This window comes from Pristiophorus japonicus, chromosome 17 (assembly GCF_044704955.1).
Source record: "Pristiophorus japonicus isolate sPriJap1 chromosome 17, sPriJap1.hap1, whole genome shotgun sequence".
Classification (NCBI taxonomy): Eukaryota; Metazoa; Chordata; class Chondrichthyes; family Pristiophoridae; genus Pristiophorus; species Pristiophorus japonicus.
In genome coordinates this window covers 29,888,998-29,915,916 of record NC_091993.1, presented here as the reverse complement: position 1 = coordinate 29,915,916, position 26,919 = coordinate 29,888,998, and positions in this window count along the sequence as shown.

The following is a 26,919-nucleotide window of genomic DNA, read 5'->3' as shown; positions in this document are numbered from 1 at the left end:
CAGTAGTCCCAGTGACTGACAGGTGACCAAAAGTTTGGTCAAAGAGGTAGGTTTTAAGAAGTGTCTCAAAGGAAATGGGAGAGATGGAGAGGCGGAGAGGTTTAGGGAGAGAATTCCAGAGCTTGGGGCCTAGGCAACGGAAGACACGACCACCAATGGTTGAGCAATTATAATCAGGCAGGGGTAAGAGGGCAGAATTAGAGGAGCACAGATATCTCGAGGGAGGTTATGGGGCTAGAGGAGATCACAGAGATAGGGAGGGCGAGGCCACAGAGGGATTTGAAAACAAGGATGAGAATTTTAAAATCGAGGCGTTGCCGGACCGGGAGCCAATGTCGGTCAGCGAGCACAGGGGATGATGAGTGAGCGGGACTTGGTGCGAGTTAGGACACGGGCAGCCGAGTTTTGGATTAACTTACAGCCCAGTTTACAAAAATGTAAAGGAAGACAGACTCATTTCATGCGATGCGGGCCGCTGCATGGATTGGCCTGGAGACTCCAGGAATGAAAGATTAATCTGCAGGACACTGCTGCATGCCAAAAACCCCGGGAGAAAAATTATAGGGCGTGTGGAAAAAAAATTGTGAGGGAGAAAATGGCCTCCTTTGCGCCTCCTGGCGAAATCACCAACACCCGCGAACTTCCCTGGCAGGTTGGTGCTGGCGCTAATACTTTACCACCTCGCTCTCTTGTGCCCCGGAGATCGTGACATCATCCGGCGCGCAGCGCCCCGTTATCGCCCCGGATGCAATATTCACTCCCGCTCCCGGCGGCATCGCCGGGCGCCAACAACGGCAGCCTGCAGGAGGAGGCGTGATTACCTCGGCCGGCCGGTCGGGGAGCACTAATTAAAGGCGGTGGTGGTTCAGGCCGGCCAAAATTTAATTCTGTCCGCAGCGTGTTGGATTTTTGTTTCGTTAGTACCCCGCAATTGCTCAGCCCTGCCCTCTCTTACAGAGATTGGGGTCGCTGTGCGTGTATCACAGTGCCGTGGTCCAGCATCCACAGCCTTCGGCTTCAAGGGAGGGAAGAAGCCTCTAAGCCCGACAGCGCTGCACAGAACATCGCTCCGCGTTCTGCCGAAACCAACCCTCTCACTCCCTTTCGCGCTCTAAGGGAAGTGGTAGCACTTGATTTAGCGCTCTACCTCCCTCTTGGAGTGCTAAAACGGAAGTTCCCGTCAGAATCAATAGTTTAGCGCCCGGCCATAATTTTGCCCTCCCGCAAAAGTTACCGCTCCAAACAGTATGCTACGTATTTTCTAGCCCTGTATGTTTTCTTCATTAACTTCGAACACTTTTGTTTATTAGTTACACAAATATTAAAGGTTGGGGGGAGGAAATAAGCTGTTCGACCGAGTGGGGCGGTTGGAGGCGGGAGGTCACGTGATGAAACCTCCAGGAATACGCCCAAATCAGAGTAGGCGATCTCTCGCCCTGCGCTGAATGAGATTCGTGCAGATTCTATTTTCCTTCCTCGTCATTTATTCCCCGTTCCTCCTCCAAATCTCGGCAGGTGAGGTCAGTGTCAGCAGGCCGTCTGACTGTGGAGACTGTCAGTCATCACCGGGTCTGTCCCTGCTCACAGGAGTGGGACTAATGGGTTCGAGCCCCACTCCAGGGACTTGAGCACATAAATCTAGGCTGACACTCCCAGTGGAGTGCTGAGGGAGCGCCGCACTGCCGGAGGCCCCGTCTGCTCTCTCGGGTGGATGTAAAAGATCCCATGGCACTATTTTGAAGAAGAGCAGGGGAGTTATCCCCGGTGTCCTGGGGCCAATATTTATCCCTCAATTAACATAAGAAAAACAGATGATCTGGTCATTATCACATTGCTGTTTGTGGGAGCTTGCTGTGCGTAAATTGCCCGCCGGATTTCCCACATTACAACAGTGACTACACTCCCCCAAAAAGTACTTCATTGGCTGTAAAGAGCTTTGAGACTTCCCGAGGTCCTGAAAGGCGCTATATAAATGCAAGTCTTTCTTGGTCCTCCGATACCTCAGTCTGTGTCTGACACTCCTGCGTGGAGCTGAGGTGTGCGACACAGGTTGGTGCCAGCCTTGCCCAATTGGTCATTATTCAGGTTGCCTGGACAATGAGTGGTGCGTGGCTATTGCACTACAGTGGGCATCGCAGGCGAGCCCAGTCCCGTCCTCACCGGGGTTTCACACACCGGCTCTTCACAAAATCACCAGATATTGAACACAAGCCCGATCCCTGGTTAAATCCCCCACCCCAACCCCATCCTCCTCCTCCCCTCCCCCCCAATCCTCCTCCCCCTCCACCACTCCTCCTCCCCCTCCCCACCCCATCCTCCTCCTCCCCTCCCCCCAATCCTCCTCCCATTCCCCCACTCCTCCTCCCCCTCCCCACCCCATCCTCCTCCTCCTCACTCTCCCCCAGTCCTCCCCTGCCCCCATTCCTCACCCCACTCCTCCTCACCTTTCCCCCCATTCCCTTCTCCCCGCCCACTCCCCTACCCCCACCCCACCCCTCCCCTTCCGCTTCCCCCACCCCTGCCCCAACTCCCTCCCCCACCCCCACACCTCCCCCTCCGCTTCACCCACCCCTGCCCCCACTCCCCTGCCCCATGCCACCCCTCCCCCTCTGCCTCCATCCCCACCCCCTCCCCCTCCCCTTCCACTCCTCCCCGATGCCCCCATTGCCACAGTACTGGACCGGTTTTACCCACTGCACCATTGAGTAAGCCCGTGGGACAAAGGACAAACGTTCAGCAGGGCATCAGTGACACAGAGGAACAGTTATGTTTTGATATTTGATGACCAAACTTTCCAAACCCCTCCCCCCCCTCCTCCTCCGACCACTTTGGCTTTAAGTCCTTTGAATATCAGAATAAATGGGTCCAGTCGTACAGGAAGCCACTCAGCTTACCGGTCGGGTACTGCTGGCCTCCTCCCTGTGGTTACTGAAGTTCCTTCCAGTCACTCAGCCCAGAGACTATTTGAACCGTTACAGAGGGCAGTCGCAATGCAAATGAGATGGAAAACTGAATTGCAAATGTGGTCCGTCACCACAAGAACTCACTGTAAATATAGTTACAGAGGAGTTACGTCAGTGCCGCCCTGCCTGGCTGCTGATGCCGGAGAGGTTCATGTTCGAAGTTATGTGGAATAACAACTGCGATCAGTCCCACAGCACCCCGTGCGATTCCCCACTGTCTGAAGCCCGATCTGGCACGGGTTACTGTCAATATATACACACGAGCACATTATTGTACTGAACTTATATTCAACTGGAAGGTCGAAAGTTTACCAATACTGATACACGAGTCATGATCAACCTGCAACAGAAAATGTTGGAAATATCCAGCGGGTCAGAAGTGAGAAACAAGAGTTAACGTTTCAGGTCGATGACCCTTCGTCAGAACTGGCAAAAGATTGTCAATCTCCAGCATTTTCTGTTTTTACATATTATATCATGTAAGGATTTTACAGGGTGCTGGTGAAAGCTCTCCCTATCCCTGTAACTTCCTCCAGCCCTACAAACATCCGAGATATTTGCGCTCCTCTAATTTTGCCCTCTTGAGCATCCCTGATTATAATCGCTCAACCATTGGTGGCCATGCCTTCTGTTGCCTGGGCCCCAAGCTCTGGAATTCCCCGCCTAAACCTCTCTCTCTCCTCCTTTAAGACCCACCTTAAAACCTACCTGTGTGACCAACCTGCCCTGATATCTCTTTGTGTGGCTCGGTGTAAAATGTTTGTCTGATTACACTCCTGCAACGTGCCTTGCGAGGTTTTACTGCGTTAAGGGCATTATATAAATACACATTGTCATTATTGAAGGGAAGAAATTGGTTGTGAACAAAAAGTAACTGTTGTAAACTGTGTGCCCTGGCTGGTCTGGGGAGATTGAATGAGAGAGGAGAATACAAATTTGTCAAAACTTGTGACTGAGGACCTCGCAGCAGTAACCTTGTGTCAGGATGATTTGCAAACGGCCACATGGATTTATGCTCCGTACACTCAGACACTAAGCATGTGTATCACTGTTGATAAAGCACCAGGATGATTACAAGATTCCTTTGTACTGGGAGAATACCGATAAGGGATTTGAATAAATGCAAACATACTTTTGAGTTTACACAGTAACACAAAGCATGCAAATCCAACGGCAGCTTGATACACCTGCCCAGTGAGTGACATACCTGCCCAGTCAGTGACACACCTGCCCAGGGAGTAACGCACCTGCCCAGGGAGTGATGCACCTGCCCAGGGAGTGATGCACCTGCCCAGGGACTAACGCACCTGCCCAGTGAGTGACGCACCTGCCCAGTGAGTGACGCACCTGTCCAGGGAGTGACGCACCTGCCCAGTGAGTGACGCACCTGCCCAGGGAGTGATGCACCTGCCCAGTGAGTGACGCACCTGCCCAGGGAGTGACGCACCTGCCCAGTGAGTGACACACCTGCCCAGTATGTGACACACCTGCCCAGTGAGTGACACACCTGCCCACTGAGTGAGTGACACACCTGCCCGGGGAGTGACGCACCTGCCCAGTAAGTGACACACCTGCCCAGTGAGTGACACACCTGCCCAGTGAGTGATACACCTGCCCACTGAGTGAGTGACACACCTGCCCAGGGAGTGATGCACCTGCCCAGTAAGTGACACACCTGCCCAGTGAGTGACACACCTGCCTAGGGAGTGACACACCTGCCCACTGAGTGAGTGACGCACCTGCCCAGTGAGTGACGCACCTGCCCAGTGAGTGACGCACCTGCCCAGTGAGTGAGTGACGCACCTGCCCAGGGAGTGACGCACCTGCCCAGTGAGTGAATGACGCACCTGCCCAGTGAGTGACGCACCTGCCCAGTGAGTGAGTGACGCACCTGCCCAGGGAGTGACGCACCTGCCCAGTGAGTGACACACCTGCCCAGTGAGTGAGTGACGCACCTGCCCATGGAGTGACGCACCTGCCCAGTGAGTGAGTGACGCACCTGCCCAGGGAGTGACGCACCTGCCCAGTGAGTGCCCTCAGACATATTGACTGGGCAGATGCCAGTACTTGTGTGAACAGGATGCAACTCTTGAGAACGTGATGTCATTGCTAAATAATTCACTCGCACTCAATTATGTAACGAGGCTGGAAGCACACAAGGAAAAGGTGATTGCCCTGATGTTAATACCACATCAGCATGATGCGTTATGTCCTCCTATGCCTCTCGTAGCGAAGGACTGTGGTTTGGGGCGGGTTACCAGACTGTGCTCACTGGTTAGTAAAGAAAGACTTGCATTTATATAGCGCCTTTCACGACCATCAGACGTCTCTTTACAGCCAATGAGGTACTTTTGGAGTGTAGTCACTGTTGTAATGTGGGAAACACAGCAGCCAATTTGCGCACAGCAAGCTCCCACAAACAGCAATGTGATAATGACCAGATAATCTGTTTTAGTGATGTTGGTTGAAGGATGAATATTGGCCCCAGGACACCAGGGATAATTCCCCCTGTTCTTCTTTACAAACAGTGCCATGGGATCTTTTATGTAGACCTGAGCGAGCAGACGGGGCCTCGGTTTAACGTCTCATCCGAAAGACAGCACCTCCGACAGTGCGGCGCTCCCTCAGCACTGCACTGGAGTGTCAGCCTGGATTTATGTGCTCCAGTCCCTGGAGTGGAACTTGAACCCGCGACCTTCTGACTCCGAGGTGAGTGTGCTGCCCAGAGTCATGGCCGACACGGGATGGGAGGGAGGAGACAGAGTTACAGCGGGTGCAGGTGAGGGGAGAGAAGATAACTTACAAAATGAGGTGCAGGTAAGGGGGCTTGACAAGGTGGATGCAGAGAGGATGTTTCCACTGATAGGGGAGACTAGAACTAGGGGGCATAATCTTAGAATAAGGGGCCGCCCATTTAAAACTGAGATGAGGAGGAATTTCTTCTCTTAGAGGGTTGTAAATCTGTGGAATTCACTGCCTCAGAGAGCTGTGGAAGCTGGGTCATTGAATAATTTAAGACAGAGATAGACCGTTTCTTAACCGATATCATCATCATTATCATAGGCAATCCCTCGGAATCGATAAAGACTTGCTTCCACTCGAAAAATGAGTCCTTAGGTGGCTGAACAGTCCAATACGAGAACCACAGTCCCTGTTACAGGTGGGACAGATAGTCGTTGAGGGAAAGGGAGGGTGGGACTGGTTTGCCACACACTCCGTCCGCTGCCTGCGCTTGTTTTCTGCATGCTCTCTGCGACGAGACTCGAGGTGCTCAGCGCCCTCCCGGATGCACTTCCTCCACTTAGGGTGGTCTTTGGCCAGGGACTCCCAGGTGTCAGTGGGCATGTCGCGCTTTATCAGGGAGGCTTTGAGGGTGCCCTTGTAACGTTTCCTTTGCCCACCTTAACCGATAAGGGAATAAGGGGTCATGGGGAGCGGGCAGGGAATCGGATCAGCCATGATCGTATTGAATGGCGGAGCAGGCTCGAGGGGCCAGATGGCCGACTCCTGCTCCTACTTCTTAAGTTCTTATGTTAAGAACTGCCTGTTTTTAATTGGAGGAGACATGCGTTTCCTGCCACCAGCCTTGGCCATTTACTAGACCATCTGCTTTCTCAGCAGAGACATTGACATTATTATGGTGCCATCAGTAACAGTATGCCCCCCCAGTGTTGCTCGGGAGGGCAGAAGTGTATCACCTGGATTAATTTTCCATCCGAGTGATACAGCTATAGTTGACTTCTTCCTCCTGCCTACCCCGCCCCACCAACTTTTCCCCAGTCCTAATATTTTCCTGCTTGCAAGCAAAGCTCTGCTGCCGATGTAATATCTTGGCAGTGACCTTATATACTTTACACAGACTGTACAGCACAGACACAGGCCATTTGGCCCAACGGATCCGTGCCGGGGTTTATGTTCCACACCAGCTATACTCCCATCCCGCTTCATCTCACCCCATCAACACATCCTTCTATTCCTTTCTCCCTCGTGTGTTTATCCAGCTTCCCCTTAAATGCACCTGTGCTATTCGCCTCAGAGGAACCTGCAAAAACACAAAGATTTTATGGTGGCAGGGCAAGTGGATAAGGCGGTTAAGACCTTGGGGGCAAAATTGCCCCGTGGCCCATTGGGGGGGGGCTACGAACCTTCACGGCCCGGGTCAGTTACACCCACCCCGCCGTGTGAAATTGCTCCTTTGTGACCTGGAAACGAGGCGGAGCACTGTCTCGAGCATTGTCTCGGGTGTTGTCTCGGGGACCATGACTCGCTGGGCGATAGCGGGGCGCTGAGCTCAGAGCCACGCTTAGCTGGCCAGCGCGACGCGACTGCTCCATACAGCGCCCCTATGGTGGGCACCACTGGACCGCCGACCGGGCAGGCGGCCCGCTGCACAAGAGGCAGTGTCGGGACGAGGCCCGTTACTGTCGGGCTGACGAGAATGTCAGCTGGCAATAAAACATGGCGACCCGGGGTGCACACACCCTCCACTTTAAGGGGCGACCCGGGGCAGATGTCAGTGCCCCATGAAACAATTCCCCCCCCCCCCCCCACGGGGGCGCAATGAGGTCGCCGTGAAGCAATTTCCCCCCCCCCCCCGGGCACAAAATGCGGGGTGCTGCGCTAATTGCCCCCAAAACCTCGTGGGCAATTTCAGTCGAGGCTCCTCCACTGCCCGCCCCCCTGGGCAGAAAGGGGGTTTGTGCCCCGTTAGCACCGACCGGCGGCACTAATGGGGTGCAAAAAAGGGGCAATTTCGGCACCCTTGTGCTTTTAATTTTTCTCCTCGTGACTCACAGAGAGTCCGCTGTGTACAGCCAATGGCCATTTTTCATCACTGAGTCTTGACAGTGGGGATCGAGCGGACTATTCAGACATGGAGTGCATCGCGGCTGACAGCAGTGTTCGGAGGACATAACCTGCCCGGTATAACCAGTCTACAAGCACCCAGCTTCTATTGCCTCACGCACTTTCCAGAAACACACTGAGAGATTCCGTGGCACTATTCGAAGAAGAGCAAGGGGGCTCCCAACTACCACAGGCAGCATTCATCGCCAATTAACTGGCTTAACTAATCGTTGGCTACATTGCTGTTTGCGGGATCTTACTTTACACCCCAATATCATCATCACCATCATAGGCAGTCCCTCGGAATCGAGGAAGACTTGCTTCCACTCTAAAATTGAGTTCTCAGGTGACGGTACAGTCCAATATGGGAATTACAGTCTCTATCACAGGTGGGACAGACAGTGGTTGGAGGAAAGGGAGGGTGGGACTGGTTTGCCACACACTCCTTCTGCTACCTGCGCTTGGTTTCTGCATGCTCTTGGTGATGAGACTCGAGGTGCTCAGCGCCCTCCCGGATGCTCTTCCTCCACTTAGGGCGGTCTTTGGCCAGGGATTCCCAGGTGTCAGCGGGGATGTTGCACTTTATCAAGGAGGCTTTGAGGGTGTCCTTGAAACGTTTCCTCTGCCCACCTGGGGCTCGCTTGCCGTGTAGGAGTTCTGAATAGAGCGCTTGCTTTGGGAGTCTTGTGTCGGGCATGTGGACAATGTGGCCCGCCCAACGGAGCTACTACCTACTGTGTTCGACTACACAAGTAACAGTCTCTGCGCTTCCAAATAACTCACACGTGAAGTACTTGGAGACAGTTCTGTGTGACCTTTCTGGGATGAGCCACTATATGGATACAAGCGGTATATTTTTTGTCCAACAGAGTTCGGAGCTATTGATTTTAGCTATCACAGTGACTGATAGAATGATTCCCATTTGCAGTAAACAGACTGCTGCATCAGCTTGTCTCAGGTCTCGAAGCTCGATCGCTGCGACGATGTGAATCTGTCTCTTGACATGCCAGTTTGCGTGTATTTTATTACCGTGACTTGACCAAGCAGTCTTTGATACAGTGAACATCAGTGGGAAGGGGGCGGGAGGGGAGGCAGGGCGGGGAGAGAGCGTCGGTAACTGTAATCACTGCCCATTTCTTTATTGAGTACCAGCGATATATTTACACCTGCCAGCACCAAGGCGTTGAAAAGCTTCAGTGCATTGCATTTTCAACTTTGACCTTGTTTGAGTCTGAGGATAATTGCTGGGCACCGGGTGTGAATACTGCCGTTCAATGGGCTGGGGACTTGTAGTGAACATAAGAACTTAAGAAACAGGAGCAGGAGTCGGCCATTTGGCCCCTCGAGCCTGCTCCGCCATTCAATAAGATCATGGCTGATCATCGACCTCAACTCCACTTTCCCGCCCGATCTCCATATCCCTTGATTCCCCGAGAGTCCAAAAATCTATCTATCTCGGCCTTGAATATACTCAGAGAGTCAGCATCCACAGCCCTCTGGGACAGAGAATTCCAAAGATTCACAACCCTCCAAGTGAAGAAATTCCTCCTCGTCTCTATTTTAAATGGTCCAATAAGAAGGAAGAATATTTTCCACCCAAACCTCTATGGCACCACATGGAGAGAATATGAAAAAGGCTTAAAAAAATATCTCCCAGTGTGTGTAACCGAATGGACCTGCTCATGTCATTTACATAACCTGATTTATGCTTGAATCTAATCTGTCCAATCCTCTTAGAGACTTGTGTGGTGTAACTTACACCAGACAATGTGTGCCACATGAAAAAATACATTAAGTCCTTGTCTTCTCTGTGGAAAGCCATTAACTCTTCCTTGTGATAAGCTTTCCAAATCGGGTTTTATGGAACTCACGAAAATCTCCTTGGAGGAATTCTAATCTGTGTGCAATTTGAAGATACTAAAAAACAAAATAAAATCCATCAATCCAGAAATGCCTGCTGTCGCTATCAGTTGAGGAACACTTAGCGTGTTCCTATCACCTTGTTTGTGGGATCTTTCAGCGAATGACAATAATCAATTTAAGCTCAGTTTGCATGAAATTAGTGGAGAGGGGAATATTATACCATCCTGTTAAGTGTCTGTCTCCAATGTCACCAACACAAATTTATAGGCTGCTCTATCGATCCGTCTGTCCCTCCTGCTCCTTTTCCCCACATATATTCATTCAGAGAATTGAATTTGATCTGCCTCCAAATTACAGCAACAACTTGCATTTATATAGCACCTTTCACAACCATCTGACGTCTCAAAGCGCTTTATAGCCAATAAAGTACTTTTGGAGTGTAGTCACTGTTGTAATGAGGGAAATGCAGTAGACAATTTGCGCACAGCAAGCTCCCACAAACAGCAATGTGATAATGACCAGATAATCTGTTTTTTTTGATTGAAGGATAAATTTTGGCCCCAGGACATCAGGGATTAATCCTCTGTTCTTCTTTGAAATAGTGCCATGGGATCTTTTCCATCCACCTAAGAGAGCAGACAGGGCTTCAGTTTAACATGTTATCCGAAAGACAGCACCTCCAGCACTGCACTGGAGTGTCAGCCTAGATTTTTTGTGCTCAACTCACTGGAGTGGGACATGAACCCACAACCTTCTGACTCAAAGGCAAGAGTGCTGCCCACTGAGCCACAGCTGACACTATAGCACATATGCCACCTTTAACTTGGTAAAAACATCCCAAGGCGATTCATTAGACAGTTATAATAAATAGGGGTATCATCTCAGTCAAAACAGCGAACAGAGGCATGTCATGCAATGGTATTAAGCCTTTACACAACAACTTGCATTTATATAGCACCTTTAATGTAGTAAAACGTCCCAAGGTGCTTCGTAGGAGTATTATAAAACAAAAAAATTGACACCGAGCCATATAAGGAGAAATTAGGGCAGGTGACCAAAAGCTTGGTCAAATAGGTAGGTTTTAAGGAGCGTCTTGAAGGAGGAAAGAGAGGCGGAGAGGTGGAGAGGTTTAGGCAGGGAGTTCCAGAACTTGGGACCCAGGCAACAGAAGGCACGGCCACCAATGGTGGAGCGATTATAATCAGGGATGCTCAAGAGGGTAGAATTAGAGGAGTGCAGACATCTCGGGGGGTTGTGGGGCTGGAGGAGATTACAGAGATAGGGAGGGGCAAGGGCCATGGAGGGATTTGAAAACAAGGATGAGAGTTTAAAAATCGAGGTGTTGCTTAACCGGAAGCCAATGTAGGTCAGCGAGCACAGGGGGTGATGGATGAACGGGACTTGGTGCGAGTTAGGACACAGGGCTGCCGAATTTTGGATGACCTCTACTTTACGTAGGGTAGAATGTGGGAGGCCGGCCAGGTGTGTGTTTGAAAGGTCAAGTCTAGAGGTAACAAAGGCATGGATGAAGGCTTCAACAGCGGATGAGCTGAGGCAAGGGCGGAGATGGGCGATGTTACGGAGGTGGAAGTAGGCGGTCTTAGTTATGCTGTGGATATGTGGTCAAAAGCTCATTTTGGGGTCAAATATGACACCAAGGATGCGAACAGTGTGGTTCAGCCTCAGACAGAAATGGGGAGATGGATGGAGTCAGTGGCTAGGGAACAGAGTTCGATGCATGGACTGAAAACAACACGCTAACATTGCAAACAACAATAACAACTGATTTACTCTCTTGTCCATGCCTCGCTTCCTGCGCCCACCATTGGCGGCCGTGCCTTCAGCTGCCTGGGTCCTAAGCTCTGGAATTCCCTCCCTAAACCTCTCTGTCTCTGAAGGCATCTATAGCAGGATGAGCTAGATGGGATGAATAGCCTCTCCCTACTAACCAAGTATGCACCACTATCCACCGCATCGGCAACCTCTTGCCTATTACCGACGAATGTAAAGAGCAAAGAAAAGTGGGCATAGTATCACACAGAGTGTACGGAAACAGGCCATTCGGCCCCACTGCTCCGTGCCGGGGTTTATGTCCCACACCAGCCCCCTCCCATCCCTCTTCGTCTCACCCCATCACCATAGCCTCATGTGTTTATCCAGCTTCCCCTTAAATGTAACTGTGCTATTTGTCTCAACCACTCCCTGTGGCAGCAAGTGCCACATTCTTTGGGTAAAGAATTTAACAGCTTGCATTTCTGCCCCTTTCATGAGCACAGGATTTCCAAAACCACTTCACAGTCAATTAAGTACTTTTGAATTGTAGTCATTGTTGTAACGTGGGCTGGTGTGGGCTAAATAACAGCAGTAAAAGATGGACAACATTGTGCACCTCCACGTGCTTTTGTTCATTAACGGTGGCTGACTGAAATTCTGGCCCCAATTTTAATGTTTTTTTTTCCTCATGAATTATTGCCCATCCCTATTTGCCCTCGAGAAGGTGGTGGTGAGCCGCCTTATACAACTGAGTGTCTCGCTGGGCCATTTCAGAGGGCAGTTAAGAGTCAACCACATTGCTGTGGGTCTGGAGTCACATCTAGGCCCAGACCGGGTAAGGGCGGCAGATTTCCTTCCCTAAAGGACATCAGTGAACCAGATGGGTTTTTACGACAATCCGGTAGTTTCATGGTCACCATTACTGATACTAGCTTTTTATTCCAGAATTTATTGAATTGAATTTAAATTCCCCAGCTGCCGTGGCGGGATTTGAAGTCACGTCTCAGGAATCATTAGTCCAGGTGAGCGCGGGCCCCAAAACGAGCCGCGACTGCGGGGATTCCGGGGACGCGGCTGATCTCAGCAGCTGGGCCTCATTTCCGTGACTTTTTCCCGACTTGCACCAATCACGCTGCCGGGCGGACAGGAGCGGTAATTCGCGCAGCAGGAGGCCGCAGCTCGGGATCGGCAGGATCAGTGGTGTCTGGCACACAGCTAGGTTGTGGGATCTGATCGGGGAGGGGTGGGGGGGAGTCCCGGGGCAAGGGAGGCCCAAGGCTTCCTTGTAAAAGAAAGAACGTGCATTTATGTGGCGCCTTTCACAACCTCAGGACGTCCCAAAGCGCTTTACAGCGAATGAAGTGTAGTCACTGTTGTAATGTGGGAAACATGGCAGCCAACTTGCGCACAGCAAGCTCCCACAAACAGCAATGTGACAATGACCAGATAATCTGGTTTTTTTTTAGTGATGGTGATTGAGGGATAAATATTAGCCCCAGGACACTGGGGATAACTCCCCTGCATTTCTTCGAAATAGTGCCATGGGATCTTTTACTTCCACCTGAGCTGAGACGGGGCCTCGGTTTAACGTCTCATCTGAAAGACGGCACCTCCGACAGTGTGGTGCTCCCTCAGCACTGCACTGAGAGTGTCAGCCGAGATTTTTGTGCTCAAGTCTGCGGATGCGGCAGCCAATGTGCACATAGCAAGCTCCCACAAACAGCACTGTGATCATGGCCAGATCATTTGTTTTAGTGAGGCCTTGAGGAGCTCCCTTGCTTAAAATTTTAAACCTAAAAGTTGCCGTTGGCCTTTGGGTCCGCCCTCGTGATTGGTGGTCTGGCCTGAGGGGGAAGCTCTCAGGGCTCCCCCCTCTGCTCAGGCCCCAAAGTGAACTAAAGGATCGAGGCCCAGTGATGTCATTGGGTGGCGATCTGCACGTCGCACGGAGGACCTCGCTTCCTTGGCGCACGCTCGAAAGACCAGGTTAGCACCGGGATACGTTGGGAACGCAGTGGGAGCAGAGGGGATAAGTGAATCACACAATCATAGAACGGTCACAGCCCAGAAAGAGGCCATTCGGCCCGTCGAGCCCGTGCCGGCTCTCTGCAAGAGCACTTCAGCCAGTCCCACTCCCCCGCCCTTTCCCCGTAGCCCTGCTATTTATTTTTCCCTCAGGTACTTATCCAATTCCCTTTTGAAAGCCGCGATTGAGTCTGCCCCCACCGCCCTCTCAGGCCGTGCATTCCTGATCCTAACCACTCACTGCGTAAAAAAGCATTTCCTCGTGTGGCCTTTGGTTCTTCTGCCAATCACTTTAAATCTGTGTCCTCTGGTTCTCGACCCTTCCGTCCAATGGGAACAGTTTCTCTCTATCTACTCTGTCCAGACCCCTCATGATTTTGAACACCTCGATCAAATCTCCTCTCAGCCTTCTCTGCTCCAAGGAGAACAAACCCAGGTTTATTTGAACTGCCCCTTCCCCACGGCCCGGGATCCGTAAGGGAAGGGTAGGGTGAGGAGAGTAAAAATCGGGACCTTGTTCAACCCGAATAATTTTAACTGATCTTCTGTGATCAAATACCACAAGGCATTACAATCCCCCTCACTTCAATATTCTCTGGCCTTTAAGATTCTTGATAATTCAATAAAAAGGATTAAAAAATCCTTTAATACCAGAGCGGACTTATTCTGTGCGCCTCTTATATTTATACTTCATAAGTCTTGTGCACCAAAGTCGCCTTAATCTTTGAAACACATGTTGAGTGAGAATAATAAAAACAATTTTCCCTCTGAGAACCGAAGGCCAAACATTGAGCAGGAAATGAGTTTTTCTCCGTAATCTCATCCCTGCTTTTCGACCAGATGAAAAGTTTCTCTCTGAAATCCCGCCCCGCTCCGGCATCTTTGCTGAGAGCATTACTGAGGGGTGGGGGGGCGAGTGCGGGGGAGGGGTGGTGGTGGGGAGGGGGGCGGCGGTTGCTCAGTCATTAGGCCCAATCCAACTTTCGTCAGCTCTTTACTGATCTCACAGTCTCGGGCGAAGACAAGGTTTGCCTGTGTCGCCGGCCGATAACAACCATATTTGATGGAGTATAATCCACAGGGATTAATTCCTATGGGAATGCCACTGGTACTTAGTTGACTTTCAAGCCTTATCGCCATGGTTTCAGCCTCTTATCCTCCACTGGTATCCCTCGCAGACTGCACGTGCCTTTTTACAGTCTGTGGTCGGCAGGGATACAAACCAGTTCTACAAAGAACGAGGGTTCGATTGCTATTGTGCATTTCAAATCCCAAGGACGTCCCAAAGCGCTTCACGAGCCCACGAAGTACTTTCTTTGGAGTGTAGTCACTGTTGTAATGTAGGAAACGCAACAGCCAATCTGCGCACAGCAAGCTCCCACAAATAGCACTGAAATATAATAATTTGTTTATTTATTTTCAGGGTTGGATCTACATTGGTCAGGTTAATGCCCCTGCTCTTTGAATAGTGTCATGGGGTTGTGGGGGGTGTGTGGGTGTGGGGGGGGGGGGCAGTGGCTGTGGAGTGGGGAGGTGGGGAGGTTAGATGGGGGGGGTATGGGGGTGTGTGTGGTTGGGGTGGTGTGGAGGGTATGTATGGGGGGGTGGGTGTGGGGAGGGGTGGGGGTGTGTGGGGGTGGCGTGTGAGGGGAGTGTGGGGGGTGTGTGGGGGGTAGGGGTGTGTGGGGGGGTGTGGCAGGGGGTGGAGGGGGGTTGGGGGGGTGTAGGGGTGTGGGGGGGAGTGGGGGGGAGATAGGTGTGGGGGTGTGTGTGGGGGGTGATATGGGTGAGGGATGTGTGGGGGGATGGTGGAGTTGTGGGGGAGGGTAGGGGTGAGGGGTGTGCGGGGGGGGTGTGGGGGGATGGGGGGTGTGGGGATGTGTGTGGGGGTGGTATGGGTGAGGGGTGTGTGGGAGGGTATGGGTGTTGGGGGTTGTGTGGGGGGGGTATGGGTGCTGGGGGTATGTGGGGGTGGGGGGGAGGTGCGGGTGGTATGGGTGAGGCAGGTGTGGGGGAGGGTATGGGTGTTGGGGGGGTGTGTGGGGGGTTGGGGGGTATGGGGGGGTATGGGTGCTGGAGGTGTGTGGGGGTGGGGTGTGTGTGGGGGTGGGGGGGAGGTGGGGGTGGTATGGGTGAGGCAGGTGTGGGGGAGGGTATGGGTGTTGGGGGGGTTGTAGGGGGGTGGGGGGGAGGTGGGGGGTGGTATGGGTGTGGGGGAGGGTATGGGTGTTGGGGTGTGTGTGGGGGGGTATGGGTGCTCGGGGTGTGTGGGGGGGTGGGGGTGTGTGTGGGGGTGGAGTGTGTGTGGGGGTGGTATGGGTGAGGGGTGTGTGGGAGGGTATGGGTGTTGCGGGGGTGTGTGGGGGGGGTTGGGGGGTGTGGGGGGGTATGGGAGCTGGGGGTGTGTGGGGGTGGGGGTGTGTGTGGGGGTGGTATGGGTGAGGGGTGTGTGGGGGGGTATGGGAGCTGGGGGTGTGTGGGGGTGGGTGTGTGTGTGGGGGTGGTATGGGTGAGGGGTGTGTGGGAGGGTATGGGTGTTGCGGGGGTGTGGGAGGGTATGGGAGCTGGGAGTGTGTGGGGGTGGGGGTGTGTGTGGGGGTGGTATGGGTGAGGGGTGTGTGGGAGGGTATGGGTGTTGGGGGAGTGTGTGGGAGGTGTGTATGGGTGCTGGGGGTATGTGGGGGGTGGGGTTGGGGGGTAGGTGGGGGGTGGTATGGGTGAGGCGGGTGTGGGGGAGGGTATGGGTGTTGGGGGGGGGTGTGGGGGGGTAACATGTTCTTGATGTGCCCTGAGCTTGGTTGCTTGGTAACTGTTTCCTTCCTAGTGACTCCTGCCTTTGCCTGAAGGGCATTGACTCATTCCATGAGTGGCAGTGACCTCTGGTTCCTCACTCAATGGGTCATTCTTAATGTGTGAGCCTTGGTCGTGCATCCTAGCAACCATGGGGGGAATATTGCAGCCAAACTCAATCCTATCCTCACCCCACCTCCAGCAAAGGGGAAGGTCGGGGATTAACTAAATAGCAGTCAATGGAGGGAATCCTATCTGATTTTTCTCCTTAATGCATAAGATCATAAGAATTAGGAGCAGGAGTCGGTCATTTGGCCCCTCGGGCCTGCGCCGCCATTTAGTAAGATCACGGCTGATCTTCTACCTCAACTCCACTTTCCTGCCCGATCCCCATATCCCTCGATTCCCCGAGAGTCCAAAAATCTATCCATCTCGGTCTTGAATATACTCAACGACTGAGCCTCCACAGCCCTTTGGGGTAGAGAATATCAAAGATTCACCACCCTCTGATGAAGAAATTTCACCTTATCTCAGTCCTAACTCATGTTTTAGCCGTGGCTCAGTGGGCAGCACACTCGTCTCTGAGTCAGAAGGTTGTGGGTTCAAGTCCCACTCCAGGGACTTGAGCACATAAATCTAGGCTGACACTCCCAGTGCAGTGCTGAAGGAATGCTGCACTGTCGGAGGTGCCTTCTTTCAGATGAGACATTAAAGCAAGATGTTAAATGCCCTCTCAGGTGGATGTAAAAGATCACATGGCACTATTTTAAAGAAGAGCAGGGGAGTTATCTCCGGTGCCCTGGGGCCAATATTTATCCCTCAATCAGCATAACAACAACAGATGATCTGGTCAATATCACATTGCTGTTTGTGGGAGCTTGCTGTGCGCAAATTGGCTGCTGTGTTTCTTGCATTACAATAGTGACTGCACTCCAAAAGTACTTCATTGTCTGTAAAGCGCTTTGAGACATCCGGTGGTCGTGAAAGGCTCTATATCAATGCAAGTCTTTCTTTCTCAATGACTGACCGGACTTTCCCCACAATGCAGATGGGCGAGGTAGTCGCCGGGGATTACGGGTGGAGTAACAGCAACTCCTCTTGTGTTTGTTGCCTTTAAGAAGAGGTGTGAATTATTCATGGCCCCACTTTGCTTTCAGTGTGTAGGAGGATTCAGTCTCATCTCCCACAGATAGAATTACTGCCGACTGCTTCCGGCCAGAGCTATAAATGTTTAATAAGTCAATCAGTTCTTTGTCTGCTTACAAATGGTCTAAACCATCTTGCTCTCATAAAAAGCCAGACTTGCAGGGAGTGTGGGGTGCGGACAGGCTGTGTGTGCAGCGCGCGGTGCTTCCAGTTATTGGTCTTGGTGAACTATCTTTCAATGCTAATTTTAGTAATTTATTCGGTTTTAAGTGGCCTGAGTAAGTTGATCCGCTGAGCCCCATGCCCCGGGTCCAAACCCTAGACCGGGCGACAAGAGGCCTTCCCGCTCCTGTATTTGGTGGGGGGAGGGGAGAGAGTGTCTTCCACTCTTCTTCGTTTCCCACCAAGCACTCCCACCCCCGCCCCGGGTGTTGGGCCAACCCCCCGGGACTGTGAAGCCCCACGTGGACGAATAGCCGACCGCCGTTCGCTGGCAAAGGCTTTCACTGTGGAGAATTATCGCTCGGGCGGTGCATCTGAGGGCAAGTAGCATCTGTGTGGAACCACAGAGAGAGAAGCACGCCGGGAGAGACTCAATGAACAGAACTGAATGTAGAATCCAAGACTGAGAATACTGTTGCTTCAATGCTGGTCTGGTAGTTGCAGAGCTTTTCCCACGGTCAGAAAGATTCTCCTGTGTCTCCACTGAGGTGAAGAAAATAACAGCACAGACTTCCAAAATAGCATCGAGTTATAACTGCCTTGTTGCTGTTGAGGGATCAATATTGGCCAGGACACCGGGAATAACTCCCCCGATCTTCTTCAAAATAGTGCCACGGGATCTTTAACCTTCTCTGCTCTAAGGAGAACAACCCCAGCATCTCCAGTCTATCCACGTAACTGAAGTCCCTCATTCCTGGAATTATCCTCGTAAATCGTTTCTTCACCCTCTCCAAGGCCTCACATCCTTCCTAAAGTGCGGTGCCCAGAATTGGACACAATACTCCAGTTGGGGCCGAACCAGCGTTTTACACATTTTCATCATAATTTCCACACTTTTGTACTCGAGGGGCTGAAATTGGCCTCCGCCCCAAATGGGGCGCACATTTTGAAATGTAAATGATTATTCTCCACCCCAATCCATGGGGCAGAGAATCGAGCTAAAGTGGCATCTTTGAAGTTTATTTTTCCCGGGCGGCTGAGGGGCGGAGGTGGGTCGGGAGCGGGGCGGAAGGCGGGTGCTGCCATCAGCGCCGCACTCATGCGTAGCAATATCCTTCCCCTTCTGTTAAAGGGCAGGGCAGCTGCGATCTCTGCAGCCACTTCAGTGATGCCCACTGGGCCGCCCTGGAGGGTTTCGGCCGGGTCACTGGCCCGGTACCCAAGAGAGGGGTGCGGGGCTGCCTGTTAGTGGCCCGGTCGAACCCGTGGCCGCCATTGTCGGGCCGACTGCAGAGTCGGACCTTAAGGAGGGGGACGCCTTCGGCCCCTATACCTCTATTTATAAAGCCCAGGATCCCCCGAGTCTTTTTTAACCACTTTCTCAACCTGCCCTGCAACCTTCCACGATTTGTGCACATATATACCCCAAGGTCTCTCTGTTCCAATTGGCCTGTTGATATGGATATTGGAGATCCCATGGGTCTATTCAGCGAGTGCTCCCGGTGTCCTGACCCAACATATCTCCTTCAACAAATAGATTGAATGGTCATTCGTTTACGTTTTTTTTGTAGCGGGTCGTGTGCAAGATGGCTGCTTTGTTGGACGACAGCACAATCCCTGCACCTCTGAGTAATTCATTGTCTGCCAGGCGCTTGGAGATATCTCCAAGACGTGACAAGATTCCATGTACAAGCACCGCTCTTTCACATTTCAGGATTACGCTTCCTTAACAGGTCTGCATCTCGGGGGCCTCGGTGAATTCAAAGGCTCAATCACAGCCTCTGGGCCATCACTGACCCACATGAGGTTTTTCTATTGATTAGCTAAGTGCTTGTTCAGTGTCATTTCAGCATTTGCGGAAAAATTGAAGGAAGCCCTCTAGAGAGTGGTGAGGTTGGTAATGCAGAGCTACATAAAAAATTAACGATCCTCACTGACACAGATAATTATACCGATAAAAACTTCACTTACCCCATTCTGAAGAGGTCCAAACAAGAGATTCAGCATTTTATAACTGTTTCTGATCTCACCAATATCTTTCTTTATAATGTAGTGGCTCTTGAAACAATCAACAACAACAACGTATATTTATATAGCGCCTTTAACGTAGTGAAACGTCCCAAGGCAAACAATTTGACACCGAGCCGCACAAGGTGAAATTAGGGCAGGTGACCAAAAGCTTGGTCAAAGAGGTAGATTTTAAGGAACGTCCTAAAGGAGGAAAGAGAGGCAGAGAGGTTTAGGCAGGGAGTTCCAGAGCTTGGGGCCCAGGCAACAGAAGGCACGGCCACCAATGGTTGAACGATTATAAACAGAGATGCTCAAGAGGGCAGTATTAGAGGAGCGCAGACATCTCGGAGGGTTGTGGGGCTGGAGGAGATTACAGAGATAGGGAGGGGGAAGGCCATGGAGGGATTTGAAAACAAGGATGAGAATTTTGAAATCGAGGCGTTGCTTAACCGGGAGCCAATGTAGGTCAGCGAGCTCAGGGGTGATGGGTGAGTGGGACTTGATGCGAGTTAGGACATGGGCAGCCAAGTTTTGGATGACCTCAAGTTTATGTAGTTCTCTCTCTCTTTCTCTCCCATGCCTTCACCCAGAGGGTGGTGGGGGTCTGGAACTCACGGCCTGAAAGGGTGGTAGAGGCAGAAACCCTCACCACATTTAAAAAGTACTTAGATTCTCACTTGAAGTGCCATAACCTGCAGGGCTATGGACCAAGAGCTGGAAAGTGGGATAAGGCTGGATAGCGCTCTGTAAATTTCAATGATTCTATAAAGGTAACCTGCCTCCGAGAATGACGTTAGCAACACTGACCAATCACTGGGCTCAGGGCCGGATTCAGGGCCTGATGGGTCGGGGGAAAACTCATCCCAATGGGCCGATAGTTATAGAAACATAGACAGTTACAGCGCAGAAGGAAGCCATTTCGGCCCATCGTGTCCGTTTGTTATTCTTGTTCATGTTCATTACATTACATGTATGATTCTGATTCTGAGTATGAAAACATAGGCCGGTATATTCAACAATGAAAGCATATATTCTGTATCAAGTGGGTATATAATTCTGATTCTGGTAGCATATATTTTATATATTAAATATATTATATAATCACACAGATAAATAGTAAAGATCTTGTCTCTGCAAAAATAGGTATGTGCACGTTAGGCCAATAAACAATATTTTCTTTGGCCTTGTTTTCCTCTCATTGTCGATTCTATTCAGCCTATTTGGGAGGCCTTATATATTTTTTTCCTACATTTATTTGCTGGGCCTGGGGCTGCAGTCCCACCCGCCCCACGGTTAATCACCCCCTGGCTGGGCTGGGCTGGTTTGGTTTGAAGCCATCTCTCTCCTTTTTTTTTCCCACTTCTTCCTTTTCCTTCTCATCTGGAGCGTTTCTGTGCCACAGATTTACTGCCACGTTGCTAGCTTGCACCTTAAAAACTAATTTCGCTTAATTGAAAGCAGCGAAGAGCCGCTATAGTGTCATGATGCTCATTCCAATTGGCCTCCTGTGTGTTCCTCTCCACACGCAGATCACTTGTCACACGTCTTCGCACTCTCTCTCTCTCTCTCCATTCTGCCGTTTCGAGTCCTCGCCCAGTGTTAATTAAGCAAAGAACTACTAAATAATGAAGATGATTTTGCAATCTGCATGTGAGCTTTTCAATTATAGCTCCCTCTCATGGTGTGTCCCATCCTGATGAACTCTGGACACTTTTACAAATCACTTCCCTCCAGCACTCGCTTGGCTCCTGCATATTTAATAACTTGTTGAGCTTTTAATCAATGTCGCTGATGGAGCCCGACACACAACAAACACCCTCGTCATGAATAATTAACTCCATTTAGCTCGCAGTTGCTTAGGTACAACTGGCAGCGTGAATTCTCCGATTGGCGGGCGGTGCAGGGCGGGAAATGGTGAGGCGCAGAACCTGCAGTGGTTCCTCAATCGTCACGTGGGTGGGGGAGGGAGGAGGGGAGGGGAGGGGAAGGTGAGAGAGGGTGAGGGGAGGGAGGAGGGAGATGGGGAGGGAGTGGGAGGGGTGAGGGGGAGAGGGGAGAAGGGAGGGGAGGGAGGAGAGGGGAGGGGGAGGGGTGAGAGGGGGGAGGGGAAGGGGAGGGGTGAGGGGGGAGGCAAGGGGAGAGGGGAGAGAGGGGGAGGGAAAGGGGATGGGGTGAGGGAGTGAGGGGGAGAGGAGGGGGGAGGGGAGGGGAGGGGAGAGGGGAGGGGGAGAGTGGGTGAGGGGGAGGGGGAGCGAGAGTGAGGGGGAGAGAAGGGGAGAGGGGAGAGAGGGGGAGGGAAAGGGGATGGGGTGAGGGAGTGAGGGGGAGGGAGAGGGGAGAGGGGAGGGGGAGAGTGGGTGAGGGGGAGAGGGGGAGGGGGAGAGAGAGTGAGGGGGAGAGAAGGGGAGAGGGAGAGAGGAGGTAAGAGCAGGCGAGAGGGTGAAGACGGGGAGAAGAGGGACGGGGAGGGGGAACGAGGCAGGGATGCGAGAAGGGGTGAGAGGGGGAGATGGTGAGAGGGGGATGGGGAGGGAAAGAAATAAAAAAAGAAAGACTTGCATTTATATAGCGCCTTTCACGACCATAGGACGTCTCAAAATGCTTTACAGACAATGAGTTTTGGAGTTTTGGAGTGTAGTCACTGTTGTAATGTAGGAAATGCAGCAGCCAATTTGTGCACAGCAAGCTCCCACACACAGCAATGTGATAATGACCCAGATAATCTGTTTTTTGTTTTGTTGATTGAGGGATAAATATTTGCCCCAGGACACCGGGGATAACTCCCCTGCTCTTCTTCAAAATAGTGCCATGGGATCTTTTACGTCCACCTGAGAAGGCAGACGGGGCCTCGGTTTAATGCCTCATCCGAAAGATGGCACCTCTGACAGCACTGCACTGGGAGTGTCAGCCTAGATTTGTGTGCTCAAGTCCCTGGAGTGGGACTTGAACCCACAACCTTCTGACTCAGAGGCGAGGGTGCTGCCCACTGAGCCACGGCTGACACAGCGGCCACATCGTAGTTACAAGCAACGTAAATCTGCCAGCTGAGTGGCACTTTACGTCAAAAAGTCATCTTATGTGGAAGTGGGGGGTGAGAGCGGGAAAACCAAGCAGCCACCTGCCGGAGAACAGGTGAGGAGTAAGCGAGTGAGGCACAGTGCCGCTCAACCGGGACTGCCAACTGACAACCAAATCAACGCATTTGCCACCGATTTGCAAAAGCACACTGAAGCTTTGTATCTCCTGGCACCGACCTCCTCATTTCCATTTTGTTGCTGAAAGGAAAATGTCAGCCACCAACTGCTTGCAACAACAAAATGCCAGCCAAATTAGCATCGCCACACCACAAGCCCCCCTCCCTCGCACGTCCCTCTGTCACATCGCCACACCACAAGACCCCCTCCCTCACACGTCCCTCTGTCACATCGCCACACCACAAGACCCCCTCCCTCACACGTCCCTCTGTCACATCGCCACACCACAAGACCCCCTCCCTCACACGTCCCTCTGTCACATCGCCACACCACAAGACCCCCTCCCTCGCACGTCCCTCTGTCACATCGCCACACCACAAGACCCCCTCCCTCGCACGTCCCTCTGTCACATCGCCACACCACAAGACCCCCTCCCTCGCACGACCCTCTGTCACAGCTACACAACAAGACCCCTCCCTCACACGTCCCTCTGTCACATCGCCACACCACAAGACCCCCTCCCTCGCACGTCCCTCTGTCACATCGCCACACCACAAGACCCCCTCCCTCGCACGACCCTCTGTCACATCGCCACACCACAAGACCCCTCCCTCGCACGTCCCTCTGTCACATCGCCACACCACAAGACCCCCTCCCTCGCACGACCCTCTGTCACATCGCCACACCACAAGACCCCCTCCCTCGCACGTCCCTCTGTCACATCGCCACACCACAAGACCCCCTCCCTCGCACGACCCTCTGTCACATCGCCACACCACAAGACCCCCTCCCTCGCACGACCCTCTGTCACATCGCCACACCACAAGACCCTCTCCCTCACACGTCCCTCTGTCACAACTCGTTCACCATCCTCGCGCCACGCTTCAACTGAAATACCCCATTTAATAAAAATATTTTATTCCTGGGAGGCGGGCTTCGCTGGCAAAGCCAGCATTTATTGTCCATCCCTAATTCCCCTTCTTCTTAGGCAGTCCCACGGAGTCGAGAATGACACGCTTCCTCACCAATACTATGAGTCTGAAGTGACTTTAAAAAAAAATAATTCCTGGGTTGCCACTGGCAAGGCCGGCATTTATTGCCCGTCCCTAATTGCCCCTTGAGAAGGTGGTGGTGAGCCGCCTTCTTGAACCGCTGCAGTCCGTGTGGTGAAGGTGCTCCCACAGTGCTGTTAGGGAGGGAGTTCCAGGATTTTGACCCAGCGACGATGAAGGAACGGCCGATATATTTCCCAAGTCAGGATGGTGTGTGACTTGGAGGGGAACTTGGAGGTGATGGTGTTCCCGTGCGCCTGCTGCCGTTGTCCTTCTAGGTGGTAGAGGTTGCGGGTTTGGGAGGTGCTGCCGAAGAAGCCTTGGCGAGTTGCTGCAGTGCATCTTGTAGATGGTGCACACTGCAGCCAGGGGGCGCCGGTGGTGGAGGGAGTGAGTGTTGAAGGTGGTGGATGGGGTGCTGGTCAAGCGGGCTGCTTTGTCCTGGATGGTGTCGAGCTTCTTGAGTGTTGTTGGAGCTGCACTCATCCAGGCAAGTGGAGAGTGTTCCATCACACTCCTGACTTGTGCCTAGTAGCTGGTGGAAAGGCTTTGGGGAGTCAGGTAGTGATGGATGTCCAATGTGGGATCTACAGACTCTGCCACAGGTGGGGCAGACGGTGGTTGGTGGGACGGGTGGGTGGGGGTCGCGGGTTGTCGTGCGTTCCTGCTGCTATTAGTGCTTGGCTTCCGCGTGCTCCCGGTGAAGAGACTCAAAGTGTTTGGTGCCTTGTCAAATGCTTCTCCTCCAAATTGAGCGGTCTTGGGGCCAGGGGTTTCCAAGAATCGGTGGTGATGTGGTGGTGAGCCGCTTTCTTGAACCGCTGCAGTCCGTGTGGTGAAGCTAATCTCACAGTGCTGTTGGGGAGGGAGTTCCAGGATTTTGACCCAGTGATGATGAAGGAACGGCCGATATATTTCCAAGTCAGGGTGGTGTGTGACTCGGAGATTACCGAGGGAATGACCTGCAGTGGGGTAGATGCGGAGAAAGCCGATCCTTTTGCTCTGCGTTGTGACAGCGCACTCGCACGTTTTGCTACATTGCGTTCACAATGTGCCACATGGGGCGACCGGACTGATTCCCCCTCATCCGCCATGTAACTCACGGTTATCTGAGTAGGATACCTGGGACAGGTTACAAGGTTATAGACGTTGGTGCCACCGTCGCCCATGGGTCAGAAGGTCGTGGGTTCAAGACCCACTCCAGATGCAGGAGCACAAAAATCTAGGCTGACACTCCCAGTGCAGTGCTGCGTGAGGTGCCGCCTGTAATGTATGCACCGGTGAGTATGCTCACATGTTTGTAGAGCTGTTACAAGGTGGCCATTAACCGGTCCCGGCAGCGGGCGGTCGAGGGGGTCGTTCAGCCCGACTGCCTGCTTCTCTTCCGCGGGTACATTCGAGCCAAGGTGTCCCTGGAGATGGAGCACGCGGTGTCCACCGGTACGCTCGCGGCCTTCCGCGAGAGGTGGGCGCCGGAGGGACTGGAATGCATCATCACCCCCGGCAACCAAATTTTAATTTGATCTAAGTTTCCATTAAAGTTTTATTGGGAAATCTGTGGGTTCTGGTGCCCTTGCCAAAAGGGGGCGCTTGATTTATTTTAAAGTTAGAATTACAACAGTTGTAGAGCTGTTGCATTGTGAGTGGCTTAGCCAGTCACGTGATTTTCACAAGACTCAATAAAACCCCAGCCAGTTGGGTCTCAGTCATCCACGATGAGGTATGCAGTTGTGAGCCTAGAGTATGGTAATGTGTAGTGTGATTGTTAAACCTTTGTTAATAAACCAACTAGTTCTTAATAGCAATGTGTTGCTATGAATTCTTAAGCAAAGAACCCATGAAGCACTGCTTTCATATGAATAATTAAAATCGGGAATGTGCGAGAGGGCAGAATTGGAGGAGTGCAGAGATCTCGAGGGCTTGGGGGGCTGGAGGAAATTACAGAGATAGGAAGGGGCGAGGACCATAGAAGGATTTGAACACAAGGATGAGAATTTTGAAATCGAGGCCTTGCTTAACCGGGAGCCAAAGTAGGTCAGCGAGCACAGGAGGTGACGGGTGAGCGGAACTCGATGTGAGTTAGGACATGGGATAGCGAGCACAGGGGGTGATGGGTGAGCGGAACTCGATGTGAGTTAGGACATGGGACAGCGAGCACAGGGGGTGATGGGTGAGCGGGACTCGGTGCGAGTTAGGACACAGGGCAGCGAGCACAGGGGGTGAAGGGTGAGCGGGACTCGGTGTGAGCTAGGACATGGGGCAGCAAGCACAGGGGGGTGATGGGTGAGTGGGACTTGGTGTGAGTTAGGACATGGGGCAGCGAGCACAGGGGGTGATGGGTGAGCGGGACTCGATGCGAGTTAGGACACGGGCCAGTGAGCACAGGGGGTGATGGGCGAGCGGGACTAGGTGCGAGTTAGGACACGGGGCAGCGAGCACAGGGGGTGATGGGTGAGCGGGACTTGGTGCGAGTTAGGACACGGGGCAGCGAGCACAGGGGGTGATGGGTGAAACTGATAAAGTGCATGGAGCCCCCCTGATTCGCTTGATCAACATTCCTCCCTCAAACAATAGCACGAAGAAAATGTGATGAACTGGTCATTCAACTGATTCATGTTTGCGGGACCTTTCTGTGTGCTATATGTCTACATAACAACAGTAACAGCACCACTGAAGGAAATCTCCAGCTGTGATGTGCTTTGGCATGGAACAAGATGTGTAATGAGACATTTAGAAGCAGATCTTCACAAGTATTCTCAGCGCCGTGCGATGTTTTACTACATTGAAAGAAAAGAAAGGCTTGCATTTCTATAGCGCCTTTCATGACCTCAGGACATCTCCAAGTGCTTTGCAGCCGATGAAGAACTTTTGGAATGTAGTCACTGTTGTAATGTAGAAAACACGGCAGCCAATTTGCGCACAGCAAGCTCCCACAAAGAGCAATGTGATAATGATCAGATGTTTTTGTTATGTTGATTGAGGGATAAATATTGGCCCCTGGACACCGGGGATAATTCCCCTGCTCTTCTTCGAAATAGTGCCGCGGGATCTTTTAAGTCCACCTGAGAGGGCAGACAGGGCCTTGGTTTAACGTCT